Consider the following 27,114-nt stretch of genomic DNA (forward strand, 5'->3'; position numbering starts at 1 on the left):
TGTGTATGTGGCATGCACACCACATAAGGTAGTTTTTAAGTACAACTCAATACATTTGTGTGTGTATGTCCGTATGTATGTAGCACATTGTTATGCTACATGTTATGGGATTATTTTCAAGTGCACATGTGCACTTGTAATCAATTGCCTAAATATATATCTTAGGTCTACAAGTTATCATATGAGTGTATATTTGTTTATGTGTTTGCTTATGTATGTATGTATGCCTGTTAAATATATTAGAGCATATATATTTAGGATTCATTTTTGAACACTGTTAACCAATTGCGTTGCTCGTTCGTTGGTTGTTCCAACTATCTCTAATACCTGTTCCCTAGTAACAGTCATTTTACTTGCAGAGGACGGAAAAGTACAGTATAAGTACGAGATATTTAAACAAAATGCTTTTCAAACAAAAAAAAAAGTTTTAATTTGCTTGTAAATTTGGTACAAGCATATACATATGTACATCCGCTTTCACTACTAACAACTTACAAGCACATGTGAACTTAGTTATAGAAAAATTTCTGAGTTAAATGCGGTAATTTATTCAAAAATTTCTTTTGTAAAAAATACCAAAATATTAATTTTAGTACCCCTTGTGTCAGGTTCACAAAAAAAAATAAATATATGAAATTCGAAATTTTTTACGCTACGTAATATTTTAATTGAGATACTTATGAGCACATGGGAGCCACCAAAGAAAAATTTTCCATACCTTTTTCAGGTTACTAATTTTAATTTTTTTGTTTTTAAATTGTAAAATTTAATCAGGATAAAGCACAAAGAAATGCAAAAATTTTAATGAAAAAGAGGTTCGAAACTAGTTTTAGGTTAAGCGATTTTTGCCACAATAATCTTATGAGCACGTATTACAGAAGAATTCTCGTGTGTTAAATTTCCACAGTAAAAATATTTATTGATTGCGTTTTTATTGGTAAATTTTAATCAAAAGTGTTTCGAAAGGACGAAAAAAACGCTGTAATAAATTATAATTGATAAATAAATACTGTATTACAGCTTTTTTTTCACTTTTACAAATTTTAGGGACCAACTTACAAAAATTCTTAATTGAATGTTAAATAAATATACTCGTTCGTTTTACTTAATTTTATTATCTTTCGTCAATTCGCCAGACACACGTATAGTGTTGACTTGATTGTTGCTCGAATTTTAAAAATTTTAATTTTATAATCCTTCGTCAGTTCCCCAGACACACGTACAGTGTTGTCTTAATTGTTGTTGCAATTTTCCTTTGCCCCACGTTGGGGGCCAGTTTAAGTTAATTATAATGCACGTTAATTAATGCACGACTTCTTCTGTTAGCCGTCTAATTTATTCTGCCTGTTGCTTTTTTTATATTCTACTCATCATGTTCATCAAGCTCAGCTTCATTGTTAATGAGTGAACCGATTTCCAAAAGTCCATATTACGGTTGACGCCAGTGGAAGAGGTAAAAATCGGTTAGTGATTCAATGTTACACCAGTGTTGTTGCTGCGTAACTCACTGATAATACTCCAACCCAAACAGGTTTTACGCTATGATTGCATTCGCTATTGTTGTTGTGGCGGCGCTGAATGATAACTATATCTTACTAAGCGCAAAGTAAAACGAGAATTTCGCATATCACCATAACTTATATGACAGAGTGCTGAGAAGACAGCATTCAAAGCCCGTCCAACTACTTGCATATGCGAATGATCTTGTTGTGGTAGCAGTGGCTAAACACCTGGATGACCTAAGAAACAAATACAATGAAAATTACCTGCGTCAATGGTTTTTCTCCATACTTGTAGTAGTTTTTAACAAACCCGTTATATGAAGAGTGGGCGGGGTTATCATGTAATTTTTATATTGTAGGTAGGAATGCTTGAGGGATTTTTCCTGAACGAAGCTGGATATAATAGCTTGAATAGTATAGGCGATATGTATATTAAACATCTTAGAGGGTGGGCCGAACCCACTTTTAAAAATGTTTACACAGGTACCCCTTGTCACTGCGATCACCAGTGCCAAATTACAGTTTTATGTATTTTTTTAGTACTTAGTTATGGCACTTTATAAGTTTTCTTTTAATGGCGTTTTGTGGGGGTGGTCCGATTACAAGAAAGCCATATTGTTACTTGAGACTGACTATCAGAGCCACCAGACGAAAATCCAAAAGAGAATGCTTGGGCTTAATTAATTATTAAGAAAACTTTGCACGTCAAGAAAAGATTTCATTCGGCTACTCCAACATACCTGGAGGTCGCTACCTGTGGAATATGCGGAAAATTAAGTTGCAAGTTGGCATAAAGATGTTAGGCTATAATAGACACGCGAAAAATTTTAGTAAGTATTGAATAATCGTCAGCTATAGCAAAACAATGTATTTTCTAAAATTACAACAGCTTTCCTAATAAACAAACTTTTGGAAAACGTTATTTTTAGACCGCACTCAACCGAAGAAGCTAAACTTTGCTCACCATTCGTCCCGGTTTAGTCCCGGATCCCGAGTTAAGCGTCCCGATCATATCGTTCTTAAAAAAATTTCTTAATAAACGGAACAAAAATACAACAATGTAGATGGCCCACTCTGTATGTTCTATTTCAACATTCGGTTTGAATGTATTGTATATTGTAGTAGCGTTGTTCCCTGACAGCTCGTTACTTTCATTCCACAATCAAAGTGAAAACATAAGATAATTTTGTGAATTTGAAGCATAAATATTTACGAATAAATATTATTTTGTGAAATGGCGAAACGAAAATGTGTTTTCAACGATAATTTTAAGAAAAAATATCATTTTTTCAAAGCCACTTATGACGATTCCAACGTTCGTTGGGGCAAATGTAATGCAACTTTTTCGGTTGCTGCTAGTGGAAGAATGGTATTGATAATCATTTGAAGACAAAGAAGCACAAAGTGGCTACAAATGCTTCTTTTCAAACTTCAATCATATCAAATTTTTTCATCGGAGGGAAACCAGATTTGAATGTATCGATGATAGAAGGCTTGTGGGCGTACCACACAATTGACACGACACAAAAAATAATTTAAAAAACAGCAGTTATCGTCCGATTCAAATTTTTTTTAAACTTTTTATTGTAGGTCAAACGATTACGTAACCAAAATATTTCAAACATGTTTCCAAATAAAAAAATATTCGCGATAATAACCAATGTTTTTGCACCATACACATTAGAATGCCTTAAGTCTAATTTATAGAAAGCCAGATTCATTTGTTTGTCGAGCGACGCTTTCAATCGCAAAGCAATCAAGCAATTTCCTGTCGTCATTCGTTATTTTCTTCCATTATCTGAAGTAAATGTTAAAATAATTGAACTTTCACAAGAATTTGGTAAAACGTCGGATATGATTTTTTCATTGATAAAAAGAGTCTTGGAAAATTTTGATTTGACTGATAAATTGATCGCTTACTGTGGTGAAGGAAATTTTTTTGCAAAATTTAAGAAATTAAAAGCGAACATAGTTTGGTTGCACATCTCATATCGTGCATAATGCAATTGGTAACGCATGTAATGCACTTCATGTTGAAATAGAGAGCATTGTTGTGCAGGTCTACACATATATTTACATCCACACCATTCGCACAGAAGCATTAAAATCAATCTCCGAGATTTCTGAATACGGTCAACTGGTTGGTTACTGCAAAACTCTATTGATTGGCTTAAGAGAAGCTTTGGGGAAAAATATTCGAATGTTAAAACCTTTGAAAACTTGTTTTGACGACCTTGCTTCACCCCTCAAAAAAGCCAGATGGATCCGCCATTTTTTTCAGTAGTCTACTATCGAGGCTCTAGTTCGTTTTTGTTCATGAACAGGTGAAAATATAGTTTTATTAACCCTGGAAGGTCGCCGTTATTTTTAAATCGTAAAAGACATCATTCGTCGATTCGACTACGCCAATTCTAAAAGGCATGTTTAAACTAACCTGTGCATCAAAACCCACAAAATTTATTAATTTTAGATTATCATGTTTATATTATTTCAAAATAAAACAATATTAAGTGGTTTTCTTTAGTATTTTAATTATAAATTTAAATTTCACAGCTCTGATTCATTCGGCTTGTTGTAAGAAATATAACATTGAAAATAAAAGAATTGAAGTACATAAAATTTGTTTAATGTGTTTTTTTCTAAAAAATAATACTATAAACTAAAAAAGGAACATGTTTGCATTTTGTGTAAGAGACACAGAGCTCTATTATATGATGATCACATGGTGATTTTGTCATTCGTCGCTTAGCAGGGGGCACAATGTGTATATATATTTTTTTTTTAATATTTCGCTTTTTATTTCTTGATTGTTTTTATCAACAGTAATAACATTTTCAATAATCGATCCCAGCGACGTAGACAATATTGTCTTTTCAAGTCTATCTCTCAAATGACGTTCGACTAGTGAATTTTTCCATAATAGCTGGGCAACTGAGAGGTTTTTTTCTTATTTGAAACATATTATATAAATATAAAAGCAACTATTTATAAAAGCTATGTTCAACATGCCAAAAATATGTACAATATTTAGACCATAGCGAGTGACTTGCCTTTTTGCGTTGCCCACTTATGTTTATTTTCCCACGCAAAATAATTTTCTTTAAACTAATTATTTTCGAATTGGCTTACAATAAATTAATTAGTATGTTTTCTTCATCTGTGTCGGTTGAATCTTCTGACAAACTTGCGTCCTCGAAGCTTTCGTTCTGTTCGATCTCTGCTTCAGATTCCAATTTTGTTGTCTTCTTCTTCGCATAGTTTATACTCATCGTCACACGTTGCCAAAAATGTTTCAATTTCTTCGTCAGTATAAAGTTTGGAGACACTCATTTTGTATTAAAACTTGAAAAGCCAAATATATAAACAAAGAAATAAAATTTGAGAAAATCACTTTGAAACAAAAAACTTATAGAAAGATCATCATTTCGCAGCCTATAGTTGAGACTAACAATCAACCGATGACAACGCCCCAGGCCACCACATCCCAACGACGTGCCACCAGCCCTGCAGAAATACGCACCGCTACACGTCCCCGAAAGAGAGAAGCCGAACAGTGGAAAACAGTGATGCCGAAGAACCCAAGAAAACTCGACGAGCGTCAAAAATAGACAAAGTGCTCAGGAAAGCCAATAGAAAAGGGCAACGCCAAAATCAGGCCAAAAAAACTATCGGAAGCTGTCATTATTAAGCCAACAAAAGAAAACAGCTACGCAGATGTCCTCATTGATATCAAAACGAACTTAAAATAAACAGAGGAGAGTCAAAATTGGATGGATCAGCTGCAGACTACGATTAAAGGAGACTATTAAAAGATGTTTCCGTTGCTTCGGACCAGGACATCTGTCCTGGGATTGCAAGGGACCAGACAGAAGAGGGCAAGGTATATGTATAAAATGCGGCCAACCGGGACATAGGCTTAAAGAGTGCAACAAGCTTCCAACCTGCTACATATTCACAACAGAAATGTATAATCTTCACGCCGCGAAGAAATAACTAAATTGGGCTTTCGAAAAAGCAAATTGGAAAGATCTTCTGAATGACTTAAACATAAACCCGTGGGGTCTAGGGTATAAGGTCGTTATGAAACAACTAGGTGGTCGGGAGACCACGAAGAGAGAATGCTGAAACCGCAGATAGAGGAAGCAATCACGACGGCAGGCGGCTCATCACCGAAGAAATACGGCTTCAGATCTGGTAAATCAACACTGGGGGCTATTGAGAATGTCGTGAGGAGCGTAGAAGAAGCTCACAGAGGATGCAATAAACTCAGACGAGTTGTTTTAGTCGCCACTCTTGACATTCGGAACGCCTTCAACAGCGCTCGATGGGAAAACATGATTGAAGCATTAGAGGAGAACTTTAAAATACCCACATATCTCAGCATAATGTGGAGGAGCTATTTGGAAGACAAAGTTTTGCTGTATAAAACCTCTGAAGGACCACGACACTTGAATGTCGCGTCAGGAGCTGCGCAGGGATCAATCCTCGGCCCAGACCTCTGGAACGTCAGTTACGACGGCATATTAAGCCTCGATATGCCCGACGATACCTATCTAGTTGGCTACGCAGACGACATCGCCGCGATAATCACTACAAGACACACCGAAGATGCGCGCAGGAAGTTAAACCAGGTGATGATTAGAGCTCAAATGTGGCTTGATGCGAAAGGTCTCAAACTTGCCTCTGAAAAAACCGAGCTGGTACTGCTAACAAAGAAGCACATTCAGACTATAATAGACATAAGAACAACAACAGTAACATTAAGGTGACAAAAGGTTGTCAACTACCTGGGGGTAATAATAGACTCCAGGCTTACCTACTGGGCACAAATTCAACACGCTGCGGAGAAAGCGTCCATAATAACTAGTCAATTGAGCAGACTGATGTCTAATATCGGAGGACCGAGACAGGAAAAACGGAAACTATTGATGTCGACAACACTAAATGTTTTGCTCTACGGAGCAGAGTTATGGGCAGACACATTGATGAAAAATAATCGATGCAAATCCCTCGAAAAAGTGTATCGCACAGCTGCTTAAGGGTAGCATCGGCATATCGCACAGCATTTGAACGAAAGGAAATGTGGACATTGAAGAAACAAGGAACATATACTGCCGCTACAAAAGAGGAAACAAAGAGCGACACCTTGGAACAATGGCAAGCTCGCTGGGAACAAGGACGCCACGGCAGATGGACGGCCAGGCTAATCCGAAACATAAAAGAATGGTCTAACAGGAAACATGGTGAGGTGGATCTTTACACTACTCAGATGCTATCCGGACATGGATATTTTAGGAAGTATCTATATAAAATGGGAAAAATCGAAGAGCCATCCTGTATATACAACGACGCGAGCGAGGACGACGCTGCACACACATTTTTTAAGTTCACACGCTGACAAACGCAGCGAAATAGGCTCCACATTTTGCTCGGCCCCCTGAATGCGGATAACATCATACCTATCATGCTTCAACACGAGGAAAACTGGAAGAACGTGAAACATATAGAAAACGTACTACGGATTAAAAACGGGATCTGGACGCAGGTAATGACATAGAAGTCTTAAAACGAGAACTATGGAACGCCACCCTGAAATAATGCGAAAGCGGTTCCAGGGTGGCCGACGGTTCCCTAGAGGAGAGTTTTTTAGTAACCTGCAAGTGGCACATACCATTGCTGTGACGACACAATAACAATAAAAAAAATATCGTGTCTTACATAGTTACTAGTGGTTCAAACCTCTTTACAAGACGGATATAACCAATTCACTACTACACTCGTAAAGTTTTACGTCTTACAGCACTACATAACCACATCTAACTTTTTGTTTTTAAATGAAAAAATATGTTGTAAGAAGAGAAACATCTATGAAACTGGACAGTAGAATGTACAAAAAAGAGATGTACATATAGACATTCATGTTTGTAAGCATGTGCGGCGTGATGAGAAGAATGAGCGTGTAAACATAATAAATTCTTGTTCGTCATACATGTGCGATGGTTTTTAAAAAATTTTTAAAACATGATGTTGTTATAAACATGTTTTATGGTGTAAACGCTTGCATCATGCACGCAGTATATTTTTTCAGTCGTAAGCAAACATTGAAGCGTAATGGCGTCACGGATGAACGAAGAACTGTGGAAGGACTTCTTTGAAATTTATCGAAGCTCTTTTAAAAAATATAAGGAGATAGATCCAAAGCAAAGTTGGAAAGTTTAAAATGTAAAATGAACTCACTTCGCGGATGTTATCGACGTGAATTAAAAAAAAAGCGAAGTGAGAAGTCTGGAACAGGAATTGATGAAATATATGTACCATCTTTGTGGTAGTTTCATGACCTAGCATTCTTGGAAGAGCAAGAAACACAGATGACTGGCATGTCATCAATAGAAAATGGAGACACGACTGTGGAAGACGTAAGTAAAACGAACAGGACATTTTTATTAATTTATGCATATATTTTTATTTATAAAACGAAATGCAAAATTACATTTATCAGACACCATTAAAGTATTCACAAAATGAGTTTAGAATTTCCTTGGCGTTGGTAGTACTCTTCCGACTTGTGTAAATAGCAAATTGCTAAAACAATTTTCCTTGCCTTTTCGGGAGATAAATGTATTGTAGTCAGCAGTATTCTGAATTTGGAAGATATAATTCCAAACGCGTTTTATTCAACCCTTCTTGCCCGTGACAGACGATAGTTATATTGTTGTTGATGCTGAGTTAGACCACTTTGGCTGTAGGGCTTCATAAAATGTTCACTTAGTGAAAGCTAAAAGCGTCGTCTGCTACAAAAACAAACGGCAGCTCTTTTTCAAAACCAGACGGTTTTGTTGGGGAAGGTATTTTCAATTTTCCGTCATCATGCATAGCCGAAAATATCGTATTTCCGAAAACACCACCATCGGAAACTCTTCCGTTTGCTCCAGCTTTCACCATTATAAATTCATATTTTGCATTGACTATGGCCATCAAAACAATACTGTAAGTCTTCTTATAGTTGAAATAGTATGCTCCAGAGTGCTGTGGTTTCGTAATGTTTACATGTTTTCCATCGATAGCGCCAAGGCAATTCGGGAAATTCCATAGTTCATAAAATTCAGAAGCTATCGTTTTCCATTCTTCTTCACTTTTCGGCATCTGGAAAGATAATAGTTTTTATTTTTATTTATTTTTTTCAGAATGCACCTTGCGCAAAAAAAGACAAAGTAGAATTTGGTAAAAAAGAAAAACAACAGTTGCTCATTAAAGCAGTCAAAGCTTTAGAAGATTCGACGTGGCCCAATGACGATGCAAGTACCTTCAGTTCGACTTGGGAGGTCCTCTTCAGGAAACTTGACCCTAATCAACAATTATTTGCCAATAAAACCAATATGGAGGTGTTGTACCAAGGAACTTTGGGTCGGTTGAACGAAAATTCCCATCAGATGTTCAACGTACCTAACACAAGATGTTCATCAACACCTTTTTCTTATAGTGACAACTCGTCAACATGTTTTCATTCAAGAACATTGCAGCCTCAAGTTCAGCACATCAGACTTCATAGAACAGTTCAGCCACAGCAATATCAAAAAATTTCCAGCATCAACATACAACCACAGGAAACCATAAATACTCAACAATACGGAAACAGCACGGAATATCAGACATTTACGGACTTGTTGAACGACTCTGAATATTCATAAGCAAACTTTTCTTTTTATTTTTGTTATTTTTATTGATTTGAACAAATATTTTATTTTTGTTTTGTTTTCCATTTTCATGTCATGTATATACTAACTGAAATAAGATCTTTAAGAACCTTAATCAACGCTTCACATGTCTCAATAATTATGTTGCTTAAACTTGCAGTTGAAATATACGACTGGAATTTCAAACTTTCGTAGCTCTCTCCAGTTGAAATTGCGTCCCGCATAATAGTATTTTGTTTTTCTATATAAGGTGTTAATTTTCCAAAAGTTTCCTATATACAGAAGGATCCATTCGCAGAAAATTTTTGTAGTCCGCCGGGCTGGACTGTTCAAGTTCCTTTAACAAACTTATATATGAAAAAACTGTTCTTCTTGATCGCCATTCCTTTACCCAAGTTTTTCTCTGTCTTTTTTGCTTTTTTTTTGTTCTACTTCGTCTTCTTCTAAAATATAATATCAATTACAAGTGCTGCAACTAATGCACGTGCCATGTTGCTTCGTTGACAAATAACAGAGAAATAAAGTATGATTGCATGTTCAACCGCTTAAACGAAAACCAGTTTTTTTTTGCATCATACCGCTATTGAATCTGCCATTTGAAGAAAAATTTGAAGAGCGTACGGTAAGTTGTGAATTTTTCTTTATTGAAAATTTTCATAAATGTTTATTAAATTAAACTCTTTTTAAAACAGGAAAGAAGCAACCGAAGACCATTGTGATAGAACATAAATGATAATAATTTTACAAAGAGTTTATATGTACATACATATATGAAAAGTTTATGGTGAGGAACCAATTTGATAAGTATGATTATGTTAAAAGTTTTACAATATAATATCTTAAGTATAATATACTAGGATAATATATTATGTACTAAAATAATATGAATCTCTTTGGGTTTATTGATTGCGAGTTGATTGGATTGCAGTTGAATTCAATTAATACTAAAATGCCGGCAAAACAGGTATGTACATTGTAGGGCTTTGTTAATTAAATTTTTTTAGATTTTGTAATAAGTCAATGGGTTCGTTATCATTATTTATGTCACAAGTGTAAATACTGTAAAGTGAAAGAATCGTATGAAATTTAAAACTGTGATATATGGAAATATATAATATTGTGATAATTGTGATATAGGTATGACGATGCGGAAGGCATTTTTCTCAACCTCCCCCGGAAAAAAAAGTGAAAAAATTAAATGGAATTTAGAAGTTTGTTATGTGGAAAGTATGTGTGGTTGTCATCTGATTTCACCCATTTTCACAGTGTATGGTAGGAATATTTTCGTTATCTCACGCAGAATTTTGTTGAAATTGGTCAAGTAGTTCATGAGATATAGAATTTCACCTAAAGATGCCACGACCGTTGCCTAATTTTTACACCTGCTTTTATGAAGCCCTTCCTTACCATCTTGATCTTCTTCTCAGCAAGTTTGGTTTATTTATCTTCAGCGTAGCCACGCCCACTTTTAACAATTTTTAGCCCAAAAATGTTTCTCACAACGAATCGCAGCCTTTACTAAATTACAGTTTTGTATCTTAATTTAGTGCTTAGTTATGATTTAACGGTTTAATGGCGTTTTGTGGGGGTGGCAGTAGTCTGATTACACTATCTGCAATACCGACCCCCTTGGGTGCCAAGGAACATACATATACATATATATATGTATGTAGCAAGTTCCATAGGTAGGAAGTGTATAAAACCCAAAGGAAAATATGCAATACCCCAAGAGCCCTCATTTTAGGAACAAATGTCAAATGAACAGTTAATTCGGAATGTCTATTGCGAAGAAAAAAAAAACAAATTGAACAAAATATTAAGGTTTTTTTTTAATGCGACATACTTCAGAAAACCTGAAAAAATTAATTTAATGTTATGGTTGAAAAAGCCGCTTTCAATATACTACTTCTGGATGCTGTGAAACGCTTAAAAAGAACACAAAGCGAGTATGTTTGTTCCTTTTATGGATTCTTCTGGACATCAAAAGGTCTTGCGTCCTTAAACCCGGATTTTTCGGACTTTGAACGTTTCATGTCAAAAGATCTATTTTCTTTATTTATATAATATGAATTCAGAAGAAAGGCATATCGGTTTCTTTTTTCTAAAAGCGAAGAATGAAAAATCACATTCTTTGCTCGGTCGATCCCTTTCTCCTATATTTCTGACTCTATGGTATTGCTGAATTTGATGTTTGATCAACAGAAATTTGCAACGTGCAAAATTGAAAAGCAAAGTTAGCTCGAATCAGTCAACACTAAAGAAGCAGTAAGTATCCTTATGTGTTTTTAAGTATATATTACAGTCGAATGGAAGACATGTTAAAAAAAGTAACTTCCTGCTATTTAAAAAAATATTATGTCAACAAAACCGATGCGGAGAATTAGACACAATGACAAAAGATAATTAATTGAATTGGGAGCTTTTGCGAGATTTAGATGTTGGGCCAAAAGTAACTGTAGATTTAAAACGATCCCCAATTCATTGTGTGACAATCTGACAAATCTTGAGATCGATTTCTTCCGTGAAAAAAGCCGGCAATTTTGCATAACTTTGGCTATCAGTTGATGCATGCCCTTGCTTTTTTAGATCCAAATAATTTGTCGCAAACGCTACATATTACAAAAGTAGCTTATTTTTTTAGATTCGATCTAGGAAAAACTCACAACGAATCCACAGCAGTATTTCACTGTCATTAATTTATATTGTTTCATAAAGAAGCAAACCTTCTGAATTTCTGCGAGAATGTCGCTGCTGGAACACTAGGTGACGGTTCCCAAGAGTTTTGACTAGTAAATGTAACAATTATAGACCTCAATATTTTTAAAGAATGTAATAAAACTTTTTTTTTTGATCATTTAAATGTTAATATAATAAGTTATATACATGTAAATGAAAGTTGAAAAGATGTGAGTCGGATCTTTCCGCATTTTTTAACGCCTTGCTCTACCACTTTCACTTCAATGTACGGATTTACAGCGCGGAAGATGTGGCAACACTACCCTGTTGCAAATGAAAGACAATAAATCGTTAATAGTTTACATGGGTCTCGCGGAGCAACGAAGGGCCTATTTTTAATAAATTTTTTTTCATATTAAAAATTAAATATTTTATTCAAACTTTTTATTATTCCAAAGATACATATTTTACAAAGATTTTGTGAAACCTTCAAAAGAAGTTCCTTGGAAAAAAGATGCCTCCGCGATGATAGCAGAACTTCTACAGAATCATCAAAAGTAAAAGGAACACAAGTAAGGAAAGGCAAAGTTCGGCTGTAAACGAACATTTCATACTCTTGCAACTTGAAAGAAGTGAAACCAGGGAAATACGTTCAGGTGCATAAGGTTTGTTAGAACAACGAAAATCAATTTGTAAACCAATTTCACATATTTTCGGCATTAAACTATAGTATATCCAAAATTATACGTTCACTAAATTTTTGTAAGGTATCTTACTTATTTGCCGATATATGGGATATAAAGGCAGCCGATAGTTCGAAAAGCTTTCTATTACGTATATGAGGGGTGAAGGAATTCTTGAATAGAATTTAAAATTGTGTTATATAACCTGGTTGTAGACCGATTTCGCCTATTTTCGCACTGAAACATAGGAAAGTGAAGATAATATTACATTAAAAAAATGTATCATACACCAAATTTATTTCTGAGAGTGACAGTCATATACGATACTGCAATCATTTTCAAACACACTTTTGGCTCAAATTAAAGACACCAAGTGGACAAATTAAAGAAACATTTTCTACATTACCAACTTACGTTGAGGAGAATTCAAACCAATACCTTAATTCACAAAGGATATACTTCCCCCCATATAAACATAACATAATAAATAACAAATACTCCCAATTCGATACAGTGATGCACCTAGACTTGCAAAAAGCAAAGGTCGCACTTATTGCATCTATTTAAGCGCTCCTCATATGGATGGTTTATGGAAATAAACTGTAAAAAGCTTCAAAATAATTATACAAATTGTGAACATTATTAACACGAAATTAAGCCGTTCTTAATTCACGGCGATTCATTCTAGCCATATCTTAGCCAGACGAGGAGTCGCTAGCCTCAATAAGCCCATAATAAAGAAATTGTAAACAACCGCCAATAAATCTAAAAAACATAAAAAACGCGTATACATATACTATAACAATAAGTCGTGAAAATAATAAATCAACAAATATGCAAAATAAAAATTGATTTCTATATGTGATGTTATACACAGGTATAACAGGTTTTCAACATGTCGTCGATAAAGTTCTGGTTAAACGCTTAACCATATATTGAGAAAACGACCCTAAAAGATCAAAAGTGAATAAAATATTTTCAAGAAGAAAATAAGTAATTTTGTGGAAAAATTTAGCCTCCGACCGTTTAAAAAGGACCGTTGGATGCAGTCAAAAATAAAGAAGGTAATCTTATTTATTTCAATATAATACTAAATGTTAAATTCAGACGCTTAGACGGGGACTCATTAATATATTAGGTTGGCCGTTATTTCCCTTCCGCTTTTTTGTCTTTTGAATTTCGCGGCTATGTACAAAGCGCTACAGAGCTCGTATCTGGCAACACTATACATAATTTGAAAGGTCTTGACATAACCTACAAAACAACGCTATGCATGATTAGTTTGGATATTGCGTTCAACAGTTATAGACGTGTAAACATGGAGTTCACTAACGCCGAAACTCGCGCTATTTTAAAGTTTTCCTTCATTAAAGGCAAATCCGCTAGAGAAACGTTCCGTGAGATTAATGGTGTTTTGGGGGATGGTACTCTATCACTTCGAACCGCGGAGGAATGGTTTCGACGATTCAGAGCCGGTGAAAACGACACCTTGGATAAGCCAGCCGGCGGAAGACCTGTGACGACAAATACCGATCAAATCATGGAATACATCGAGTTAGACCGGCATATGGCATCTCGTGACATCGCCCAGGAGATGGGAGTTAGTCACCAAACCATTGTGAATCATCTACAGAAGGCTGGATATAAAAAAGTTTGATGTTTGGGTGCCGCATAATTTGACGCAAAAAACCTTCTGGACCGAATCAACGCCTGCGATATGCTGCTGAAACGGAACGAACTCGTCCCATTCTTGAAGCGGATGGTGACTGGCGACGAAAAATGGATCACATACGACAATATCAAGCGAAAACGGTCGTGGTCGAAGGCCAGTGAATCGTCCCAAACAGTGGCCAAGCCGGGATTGACGGCCAGGAAGGTTTTGCTGTGTGTTTGGTGGGATTGGAAGGGAATCATCCACTATGAGCTGCTCCCATATGGCCAGACGCTTAATTCTACCATCTACTGCGAACAACTGGACCGCTTGAAGCAGGCGATCGACCAGAAGCGTCCAGAATTGGCCAACAAGAAGGGTGTTCCATTAGCACAACGCCAGACCACACACTTCGTTGATGACTCGTCAGAAGCTACGGGAGCTCAGATGGGAGGTTTTATCGCATCCACCATATAGCCCGGACGTAGCGCCAAGTGATTACTACCTGTTCCTGTCCATGGCGAATGCCCTTGGTGGTGTGAAGTTAAACTCAAAAGAGGCTTGTGAAAAGTGGCTGTCCGAATTCTTTGCAAATAAGGAGGGGGGCTTCTACGAGGAAGGTATTATGAAGTTGCCGTCTAGATGGAAACAGATCATCGAACAAAACGGCGCATATTTTAACTAACTCCGATCACTGTAACACTTTTTATAAAGCATTGAATGAAGAGCAAAAAAGCGGAAGGTAAATAACGGCCAACCTATATATAATATTATGCATATTTACATTCATATATGCATTTACAAAAACAATGCGGGTAATAACATTTAAATTTCCGCATTCTATGTAAATATTCCTTTGAAACCTAAAGTTGTTGCAACCATGAAAGGAATTTCAAAATGAAAAGGAATGCAGAATTGAGGAGCAGCAAGCTGTTACGAAAAAGAACACAAAGCTTGTCTCCTCGGCTACGAAAACCGGTTTGAACGGCAAAAAAATCCTTGTCTGAATATTCACATACAATGCAAATTTTGTGAAATGTTTTAACCACACATTCAAACTTCTTACCTTATAAATATAAGATATTAATTAATTAAATGTTTAGTATAAGAAAATACATTGTAATTTAATATAAATAATACTATAGGTAACAAATACGATTTCATGTTTATATGTTAAATGTAAAAAACTGCTAACCAAAATAATAACACTAACAGAAATTTGGGTAACACATACTTTTGTTATGGATAACACATAGGTAACCCACTCGCTGACAAAGGCGTGACATATATGTAATGGGTAAAACCTTAGCATGTGCTCAAAGAGCTCAAAAAATCGTATACGTATACACACGTCACTAACACGCACGAAGGAAGAGCGCAAAACGAGCACTTACGATAGAACAAAGCGACAGTGAAATCAGTCTGCAATCAGCAGTTGACCATTGCAAGGATCAAATGATGCGAGACTCTCTCATTTTCGCTGATTTTTCTGTTATTCTCTTTCCCTGATTATTAAAATCAGGGAATTTCGAACAGCTGAAGTCAAAAAAGGCGGGATGCCAGAAATAATACCGCTATAAATAACCGACAGAATTAAATGTGAAACAGAATTTTAGTGAACAAGTTGGTACGTATTGTTATAATGATAAGAGTAAATGCAAATAAATTATTTGCGTACAATAAATAATAATAGTGATATTTGTGATACATTCTAATTCAGTGTTTTGTATGCGTTGTGGGATGAGAGGGCGGACAACATACGTTCAACTTTCCTTGTATGGAGAAGGTCTAAGACAGGTTAGTCCAAAAATTTAAAACGTTAATGGTAAATTTTTTTAATTTAGATTTTGAAATTATTAATATTGTAAGGGTATGGTATCCACTAATCTAGAAAATATTGTATTAATGCATGATATTATTAAATTTTTAAACGTATGTATTTAATTTTATTAAAATAATGTGTGTATTATTTAGTGTAGAAATAATTTAAAAAATTTATAATATTTTTATTGCAAAAGTTTTACTATTGTAGAATAGTAGAAAGAAATTGCTGCAATCAAATTTTTATTTTATCCGTTAATTAGAAAAGTGTAGAACTAGTAGTAGAAATTTGCTGAATTCTCATTAAGTTTATTTTGGTTGTAAGGCTTAGGATTTTTTATACTCTCGCAACCTGTTGCTACAGAGAATAATGGTTTTGTTCACCTAACGGTTGCTTGTATCACCTAAAACTAATCGAGTTAGATATAGGGTTATACATATATATATAAATGATCAGGATGAAGAGACGGGTTGAAATCCGGGTGACTGTCTGTCCGTCCGTCCGTCCGTGCAAGCTCTAACTTGAGTAAAAATTGATATACCTTTATGAAACTTGGTAGACATGTTTCTTGGTACCGGGAGACGGTAATCAAAAACAAATAAATTGCCATAACTAAGTTCCGCAATTAGATACACGACTGTTATTTGGTACACAGAATCACATTAGGGAGAGGCATCTGCAGTAAAAAATTTTTATTACTTATTACACTGGAAGTAAATTTTTTTCGAACCTCTACCCACAGTGTGAAAATAGCTGAAATCGGGTGGCAACTCCGCCCACTCCCCATATAACGGTACTGTTAAAATCTACTAAAAGCGCGATAAATCAAGCACTAAACACGCCAGAGACATTAAATTTTATCTCTGGGATGGTATGAGATGACTTTATAGGAACCGCGTTCGAAATTAGACAGTGGGAGTGGCACCGCCCACTTTTAGGTGAAACCCCATATCTTGGGATCTGCTTAACCGATTTCAACCAAATTCGGTGCATGACGTTCTTTTTATGTTATAGTGCGAAAATGGGCAAAATTGGACTACATCCACGCCTATTTCCCATGTAACACCATTTTCAATTCCATCTGATTCTTTCACTTTCCACTATGCTAATCAAGCAACAATGATTATATCGGGGTAAAACTTTGCGTGAATAATACGTTTAAAGTATGCCACCTTGTGACCAAAAATTGTTTAAATCGAACCAGAAATGTTCAAGCCCCTAAGTACTAAATATGTGGACCCCAGTGCCTATAGTTGACCTTCTACCGAAAATATCAGTCAATCCACAAAGAAATCTCAAACGAGTATACCATTAGACTTTGCGAGAGTATAAAATGTTCGGTTACATCCGAACTTAGCCCTTCCTTACTTGTTTATTTATATTTTAATTAGGTATTTGATTTGGCTGTAACGCTTGGGTGTAGAACATATTAAAAATAAATATTTGTTTGCGGGCGATCGACACTTCTCCATTCATATGAAGTTAGAAAAGAAATTTAAAAAAAAAAACGGTTCCGGACATATATTTGCCAAATGTGTCCGAACCCAGTTTTGAAGAGGTTTTTAGTCCCAATGCAATAATCGAATTGGGTAATGAAGATTTTTTGCCAGTTGTTGCGGAATCGCCCGATATCTCCAACAATTTAATGTTATTAGCATCTGTGGCAAAAGAAGCCCAGGAAGAAATAGGGTTATTTGATACAATGCATTGTAGAGGGCGTTTAGGGAACAGAAATTGGTGGAGGAAAATTTTGAGTTAAAAAATAAACTAAAAGAAAAGGAAAGGGAAATTATTTACCTCAAATATCAATTAGAAGATTTAGCTGGGAAATATAAAAGATTACAAAATGAGTTAAAGGAGAAAGAGGATGATGTAATAGGTCACTTTTGTAGTAATTTTCCTCCACAGATAAGCGCCATTTAGCAAAATAATGTCAAAAATTTTAACCGAACGTAGATACGACAATTATTTTAAAACACTGGCTTTAGGTATGTACTTCCTTTCACCTTTAGCTTATAGACACCTTAAGCCAATCCTTAGGTTTCCGGATGAGAGAACGAGTTTGTTTCGGAATGGCCCCGTGATCCAGGATGTAATAGTAGCAGCATTAGGTGTTTAGAGAATTCGTGTCAATTTTGTGTGACGAAATGGCACTTAAGAGTGACATGCACTATTTACCTACCTAATTTTCTTAATTTTGCTAGAGTCTTGGGTGTTTCAGAAGAACACCCATACTTTGAAGAAAATGGCAAGGATGTATTTTTTTCAATGACTGCCCCCACCTTTTGAAAAATACAAGAAATTGTCTCGAAAATTCTAAAAATAAAGTAAATTTCAAGTCTCGTCCGATACGTTGGTCCGATATAGTGCGCTTTTATAAAAAAGATTCACAAAATCCTATTCGTTGTGCACCGAAACTTTCAGATGCACATATTTTTCCCAATAATTTTCAAAAAATGAGTGTCAATCTTGCAGGACAAGTCTTCAATGACACAGTCGCTTCCGGAATGTTATCCATTTATAGTTCCGGTCGTTTAACTTGTTCTTCGCCTAGTTTTTGCAATACGGCGGAATATGTTTTATTTATTAATAAATTGTTTGACATTTTTAATAGTAGCAATTTTGAAGCTATTTTGCCTAGCAAAAAAGTTTTTTCGGCAACGACCGAACAAATTCAGTTATAAGATGAGGCTATAAAACTTTTAAAGACTTCCTTATCGTGGCAAGAGTTTCAAGGACTTCCACGATCTGAAAATTCGTTCAACAAGCTAGGGTTAGAAAGTAATAGTGAGGTAGATGATGCTGAGGTAGATTTTTTTAAAGAAAATGCATTTGCATATTTTAGCGGCTACTTATATAATATTTTGAAATATATAAAACACACACTTGCTCCCAACCCTTACCCTACTTAGGAGACGAAATTTCTTTAAAATATCTCTTTGCGCAGGAAAGGCAAGTGGACAGGTGTAATTTGATAAAGCCGCCACAAGGATTTGTAGATTATTTGAAAGCAGTAGAAACAATTTTTGTTAGAGAATTTGATTCCACTTGTCAAAGAATAGGTGTAGGGCAATTATTGTTCGACAAAATGAAGAATGTCAGCCCATATAAATATTGCGATAATAGCAAACAGTAATATTCTAGCGTTATATATTAGGATACGAATATTTTTTTCACTTAAGTTCTTCAATAGGGACCTAAGTACTCCTCACTTTAGGGCAAAAATATTATGTGTTTCGCATATGTAGGTTTTTGGGGACAAAATAGCTTCAAAATTAATATATAGATATATAGTTTTCGATACCACTTCTTTTGTCCTATTTCTTCTTTGCCTTCTTTCTTTTTTTTACGAGTATATTCAAAACTGGGTTCTGGCAAATTTGGCATTTTATATATTACTATTGTCTATATATGTAAATATTATACTAAGCTATAGCTTTTAAGTATAATATTTTAGTAATATTTAATTTTGTTTACTTAATTTTTTATATAAATGGGAAATGTTTGTATTTTATACGTTTCCAATACAAATGTGATATTGCTTAAGAAATGTTTTGTTTCTTTGTATATATATTTTACTTTTGTTATTAATTTATGTATTTTTATATTTTTATTATTTCTCTCTATTATATATAAAAGTTTTCTGCTGCTGTCGAGAATCAACTAACATAAGAGCGAGCTAGCTCGCGCTCGGCGGGGGGCGGACGTAGGCGAGCGAGCGAAGCGAGCGTCCCGGAGCGCAGCGGAGGTCGCCTAGTATATATATATTTTTGTATTGTGTTATATTTTATACAAATGTGATATTGTTTATGAAATGTTTTCTTTCTTTGTGTATATATTTTATATTTATTGCTTATTTATAATTTTTTGGTTTGTTTATTTGTTTTACTTTATAAAAATGTGATAATTTTTATGAATTGTTTTGTTTTTATTATAGTTTTTTTATGTTTGCATAGTATTATTATTAGTATTATATATTAGTACTACGACTTATTTGTCATAAGTAAATATAATATGTATATAGTATATGGGTGATATCCCCTACTGGGGAACCGAGCACCCAAAAATAATATCGGTAACGCGCTAATTGCATACCTCAATGGTAGTGTGCAAATTGCAAAATATCCAAAACGTATTTTTAAAATACCTAATCGATTTTTTACGGTTTTCAACATTGGCAAATGTTATAAAAAATGTGGGTTTTGACAGCTCTCTCTCGATTCAAAGAATCTCGCATCATTTCAAGCTTGACCATTGTGTAAACCTACATTGTATAAACCTACAATTCATCTTTTTTTGATGAATTTTACACAGCTGAGATCTCCTGATCGAAATCTGCCTTTTTATGACACCGAGATGTAAATAAAAGGAATGTAGTATAATAACTCTTTTGCGAAAAGGTGTAATGGAAAACGTTAATGAAAACTTTCAAGAATACTTTCCAAACAAAAGTTTATTATATTATATATACAGTGGGTCACAGCTTATTTGATACAGCAGTCGATATAAATTTCGAATCCTAATATTTTCTAAACTGAAAGGAATATTGGAAAAATTTAAACGCTATATTATAGAGTAAAGAATTTCATATATATAATCTACTTCATTTATTTCAAAAATATTTCATTTTCAAATATATGTATATAAAATTAAAATTACTGCTTAATTTCAGGTCACAGCTTATTTGATACAGTTCAATTCATTCTAAAATAACATAAACAAATCACTTTCCATCTTAAATTTTAATATTTTGTGTGGAAGCCTTTCGCCTTAACAAGAGCCTGGATCCCGGTTGGCATTGATTGGACCAACTTTTGTGTGGTTTCTGGGGTAATTTTCTGCCATTCCTCTAGTAACAACAATTGAGCAGCGTGAACTGGTCATAAACCATTTTAAAAATTGTAAATCGGTTCGAAAAATTGGTGAAATTGTGAACCTTAGTGCCTCCACTGTACATCACATCATTGAGCGATATTTACATGAAAATCGATTGGAAAATAAAGGCAGAAGCGCGCCAAACAAAATTTTTAGTGCTACCGACGAGCGCTATATTGTTCGAAAAATCAAGGTAAACCCCAAACTATCGGCTCCAAAATTGGTTGTAGATGTTCAGCAAGAATTAGGAAAAACATGCATGCTGAAACTATCCGCCGCGTACTCCGCGAACATGATTTTAATGGCCGAGTAATTAGTAAAAAAAAAAAGAAAAGAATTATGTCGACTAAAGTTCGCTCGGGAACATGTTTGTAAGACCCATGATTTTTGGAACACGGTTATATTTTCAGACGGGTCAAAATTCAATATTTTTGGGTCCGACAGCATGTCTTACGCTTGGCGAAAAAAGAATAGAGAGCTAAATAAGGAGAACTTGAGAGCTACGGTGAAACATGGCGGTGGAACTGTGATGGTCTGGGGTTGTATGTCCGCAGCCGGTGTAGGAAATGTGGAGTTTATTGAAGGGACAATGGACAAAAATATGTATCTTAATATCCTAAGAAGGAATTTGCTGCAAAGTGCCGAGAATCTTGATATAAAAGAAAAATTCCGCTTTTATCAAGATAACGACCCAAAACACAAAGCAGCAGTCGCTCAATCCTGGCTCATATGGAACTGTCCCCATTTGATGACACCCCCGGCACAGTCACCTGATATGAATGTTATTGAAAATTTGTGGGCATTATTAGACAAAAACCTTCGAAGCCACAAAATTTCGAACAAAGAGGAATTGAAAAAGGCGCTACTAGAGGAATGGCAGAAAATTACCCCAGAAACCACACAAAAGTTAGTCCAATCAATGCCAACCAGGATCCAGGCTCTTGTTAAGGCGAAAGGCTTTCACACAAAATATTAAAATTTAAGATGGAAAGTGATTTGTTTATGTTATTTTAGAATGAATTGAACTGTATCAAATAAGCTGTGACCTGAAATTAAGCAGTAATTCTAATTTTATATACATATATTTGAAAATAAAATATTTTTGAAATAAATGAAGTAGATTATATATATGAAATTCTTTACTCTATAATATAGCGTTTAAATTTTTTCAATATTCCTTTCAATTTAGAAAATATTAGGATTCGAAATTTATATCGACTGCTGTATCAAATAAGCTGTGATCCACTGTATATATTTATTGTTTTTCTACCACCTCCGATGTGCCTACACGTTAGCGATCTTTTTGGGTGTTCGGTTCCCCAGGAGACCTATATTTACCCATGTTATATTTAAAGTTCAAAACAATCGACTTTTGATAACAAATATAACCAGAAAAAAATAATATACAAAATTACATTAACAATATAAGAAAGAATAATCAACTTGTTGCACGAAATACATAGAGTTTACAAACCGTTACACAAATATTCTATAAAGATATTTGATAAAATTGGAAACATTTAATAATATTTTGATACAATAAATAATATTTAGAAAATAATTATGTAAATTTAATGATTTGGAGTTTTAATAATCGAAAAATATTTGAATATGTAATAAAAACTTTCTTAAAGTTATAAATTTTAAAACATAGCTTTTAGTAGTAGAAATAAGTAGGCAACCTGTACCAAATTTTTTATTAGTAGTAGAATATTAGTAGGCAACTAGTGTTAGTGAAAAACTTATAGCTCAAACAGTCATCAACATTCCTCCCTTCCGTACTTACCGCCCGTATCAAACCAAATTTGTCAAAAGTTATGCCCGTAAATGCAACGCAGAAATCAGTTGTTCTCTTTTATTTTTATTTCACAAGTGTTACCATTGTTCTATTTGTATACACCATATTTCACACATCTAGTTGTTTAGTTATAATTTTTCATAATGTAAAAGCTCAAAACTAAAATGCAACTATTAAAAATAGTCTACCTCCTTATAAATAAATGTATTTGACTGTAATTTTGAGATATTTTAAGAATATTTCAAATATATTCAAGTCTATTTTGTAATTACTACAAAATATCGAGACTGACAACCCTGCGTTGCAAGAGATTGCTCCCTCACTCTCAGCTCACTCGTTTCTACGAGAAAACTCCAATTTTCGCGGATATCCTACCGTACGGTCTGTTGAAGCGGACGGTAGAAGCGGTGGTGAGTGTTCATTTACATTGCACTCGCATAATCAGCTGATAAGGTCCACGATTTTGCGTCGGTGACTGTTTGAACTATTAGGTTTGGTTACTTGGAGATTTTTACAATGCAGTTGACTGAATAGGTTGGCGCGAACGAATGTGCACATTTTATTTGTTAAATTTTTCTAATTCTTTTTTGAAAAAAAAAAATATATATATATATATATATATGTAGGGCCTTTTTTATACTCTCGCAACTTGTTGCTACAGAGTATAATAGTTTTGTTCACCTAACGGTTGTTTGTATTACTTAAAACTAATCGAGTTAGATATAGGGTTATATATATATATAAATGATCAGGATGAAGAGACGAGGTGAAATCCGGGTGACTGTCTGTCCGTCCGTCCGTCCGTGCAAGCTCTAACTTGAGTAAAAATTGAGATACCTTTATGAAACTTGGTAGACATGTTTCTTGGTACCGTCTTGCCATCAATCAAAAACAAATAAATTGCCATAACTATGCTCCGCAATAAGATACAAGACTGTTATTTGGTACACAGAATAACATTAGGGAGGGGCATCTGCAGTTAAAAATTTTTTAAGTGGGCGTGGTCCCGCCCCTAATAGGTTTAATGTGCATATCTCCTAAACCGCTAAAGCTATAATAACAAAATTCACTGGAAGCAAATGTTTTTGGAACCTCTACATAACAGTCTTGTATCTTATTGCGGAGCTTAGTTATGGCAATTTATTTGTTTTTGATTAATGGCATTTTGTGGGCGTGGCAGTGGTGTGATTACGCCCATCCGCAATACCAACCGTCTCCCGGTACCAAGAAACATGTCAACAAAGTTTCATAAATATATCTCAAGTTAGAGCTTGCATGGACGGACGGACGGACAGACAGTCACCCGGATTTCAACTTGTCTCTTCATCCTGATCATTTATATATACATAACCCTATATCTAACTCGATTAGTTTTAGGTGATACAAACAACCGTTAGCTGAACAAAACTATTATACTCTGTAGCAGCAGGTTGCGAGAGTATAAAAAGTAAGCATGTGTTGTACTTGATGTTGTAGTGCACCTCAGCAGTTCTCTGATCCACACAACAAACGCCCACCCAAAAATATTGCTAATGATATCTTATAAATAAAAAATGAAAATATTACTATAGCTATTCGTTATGTAATCAGAGAATGTCCGAACCACAGCACGGAAAGACTTGAAAATTTGCACAGCTATTCATTTATTCCTGCAAAAGGTCCTAAGACCTTTTTGGCAAAATCGCAGTCGATTTCGTAAATACATTCGATGAATATTGAACGAAACATTACTATATGATTAGACATAGGGCATGCGACGCCCCCGCTTCAGCTTTCCTCTTGCACCGTTGTACACTATATCTCCTATGTACAGTCGGTAAGTTATAGGTAAGACAGGGTGCTGATGTTCATTACGCCTGAACTATTACAGTACAATATATTTGTGATAGTATTTTAATCGTAATCTTTGAAGTTTGTTATTGTGTACTTAGAAGCGTTTATTTATTTGTTGTGATAAATTGTATTATATAAATTAATTACATCTTAGCCAATAATGATAGAATACAAGATTACGCCAGCCGCCATCTTGCGGCGTAATTCTTTTGAGTTGAGAAGAAGAAGCATGAAAAACTATCAATGACCCTAAAAATTGTAAACAAAGGAGTAAACACTTTTTTAATTCGTGAAATAAGCATATAGGCAATTCACAATCTTTGTCGTATGTCTTATGTCGTATTTCAATTGTTTTTAAAAATACGAGACTTATGAACACCCCTTAATCGTTGTATGTCATTTTCTGTAATATTTCTACACTACAGCTGATAGTAAAAAATTAAGAATAGAAAAATGGCACGAGAAAGGGACAAAAATAAATTATGGATTTTTGATGTGAAAACCTTGCACTGACTTTATTAGAAGTTGAATCAAGTAAGTATTTGCATACATTTCTTCATTCAATACAAATATTCACAATTTGGCAGGTGAGAAAGAAGACGAAGCCATTGAAAATTTTTCAATCAGCATGAGTTCTTTGCTGAGAAACCGAAGAAGCAATGCGAAATGTGTTAAGCAATCTTGGCTAAAGCAAATTCAATCAGATACTTTGTGTTCACCCGGAGGAATGCGAATCTTAGAATTAATTAAAAATTACGCTGTTTTTAAAACAAGTTTTAGTGCTACCCAACTTCTAATCGAATAGCAACTCAAAATAGTGCCATATCGGTTGGGATCTTCCGACGATGAACAATCTGTTCACAAAGTGGCTTCCTTAGTCCGTGTGGATAATGGAGGCACTAAAATGTAACCCAACGCCTTTTTTAAAACCATATTGCGATTAAAAAATGAGTTTTATACCGGCCCAATGAGAGAGGAAAGCTGGAGATTGCATCTACAACTGCCAAAGAAATGCCAAGGTGGGTAGGCTACTTCGATGGTTCCGAAATAAAATTAGCCGAAACTCCAGTTATGCAGCATAAAATTTACTATTCGCGTAAACGTCAATATTCTGTAAAAATACAAGCGATTTGCGACTATACATTCCACATTAGGCAAGTAACGATTGGTATAAAAGTAATTCGGTTTAATAATGCTAAATGTTATGAAATTTTTAAAATAAATATTTTAGAGTTTCTTATTTTTATTCTTATTAATCATTCTTCAAAATATTTCTATTATTCTATTACATACCATTTGAAACCGACGCCCTTGCAACAATGAAAAGAATTTGAATGAAAAGGTTAAAAGTTACGATAACAGCATACATGATGGAATCAATTAGGATAGAATGCAAGATTTGCCAGCCGCCATCTTGAGACGAAATTCTTTTGATCTAAGAAGAAGAAACTTACAAGTAGAACAGTATATGAGTTCTAAACAAAAACTTAAACACTTTTGTTAATTCGAAAAATGTACTTACATTATTTGTTTATAGTAAAACATTCGTTGGTAAACAAATACTTGATTTTATTCGCCAAAGAAAAAAATTATCAATATAAGTACACCGTTGAGTGCTAAAGTCTTCGAGCTCCGAGAATCTCATACATGCAGTGATACGAATATGATATGATATGAGTGCAATATATTCTATTGCACATATAATTCCTTTGATTGAAATTGGCGATATCAGCTTGAGTAAATGAAAAATATCCAACGGAAAAGAACTTGTCATTGCAACGATCTACATATCTCATAATAAAAACTTGAGGATATCAGGTATTGCATACAGAGTTCGTTGGTTATATACACTCATGGCGGTGCTACTCTTTTTAGCAGGGGTGATGATCACATACCATGAACTCTCGGTAGTCACTTTAATATAAATTTTGCGGATATTGCGTCCTTGCCACTACTTCACTTTCTTCGTGAAAAACTCGGTATAGATATGAATAACGACCGGAAAGTTGCCGCGACTAAATCAGGAAGAACGAACTCTATTCACTAGAAATTGCACTATTTAGAATCATGAACATATGTTTCATACTTCAGTTACCATAAAGGCATAATATTCGCTATAGCTATACCTGCTCCGACAGAATATAATGTACAAATTCAGGAAATAAAATAAATATTAAATGTGTGTACCAAATATTATTTCGATTATCCCTGTAATATGTACAATATAACTCTTTTTCTCACTCTCACTCTCAATGAACCGATAAAAAGTATTCACTTCTATCATGTGTATTTTCCGAGGTGCCTTTCGGTAATGCTCAAAGGACTATGTTTATATTTGAGCCCAATATATTGCTAAGAACACAGCACTTTATGTTAACTTTATTAGGTAGCACCCACACGATGGCATAAAATAAAAATGCGCATATAATTCGAATGTTAACTTTAGTTTATTGTGGAAATTGAATTTGGCATTTATTTTGTATAATTAAATTCGAAAATATATATATGTAAATACAATTTGAAACGGAAACGATCGCTGGATTTACATAGCGCAACAAAGTTCATGATCCAAACAGAACT

At 34.6% G+C, this 27,114-nt stretch overlaps 3 long non-coding RNA genes across 3 annotated transcripts; 2 read left to right on the top strand and 1 right to left on the bottom strand.

The window, feature by feature from the left end:
- The first annotated feature begins 5,529 nt into the window (after positions 1 to 5,529).
- On the top strand, positions 5,530 to 9,983 carry LOC118683679 (uncharacterized). Its single transcript, XR_011397970.1, has 3 exons — positions 5,530 to 7,918; positions 8,687 to 9,818; positions 9,889 to 9,983. It is a non-coding gene; the product is annotated as an uncharacterized lncRNA (long non-coding RNA).
- On the bottom strand, positions 7,940 to 26,771 carry LOC118683680 (uncharacterized). Its single transcript, XR_011397969.1, has 4 exons — positions 26,630 to 26,771; positions 26,057 to 26,577; positions 25,828 to 25,969; positions 7,940 to 8,645 (listed from the first exon to the last, which is right to left on the bottom strand). It is a non-coding gene; the product is annotated as an uncharacterized lncRNA (long non-coding RNA).
- LOC138858934 (uncharacterized) lies at positions 24,190 to 26,725 on the top strand. Its single transcript, XR_011397964.1, has 3 exons — positions 24,190 to 25,068; positions 25,122 to 26,352; positions 26,410 to 26,725. It is a non-coding gene; the product is annotated as an uncharacterized lncRNA (long non-coding RNA).
- Positions 26,772 to 27,114: the final 343 nt, after the last annotated feature.

Source organism: Bactrocera oleae, chromosome 2 (genome assembly GCF_042242935.1).
Source record: "Bactrocera oleae isolate idBacOlea1 chromosome 2, idBacOlea1, whole genome shotgun sequence".
In the NCBI taxonomy this organism is placed as follows: Eukaryota; Metazoa; Arthropoda; class Insecta; order Diptera; family Tephritidae; genus Bactrocera; species Bactrocera oleae.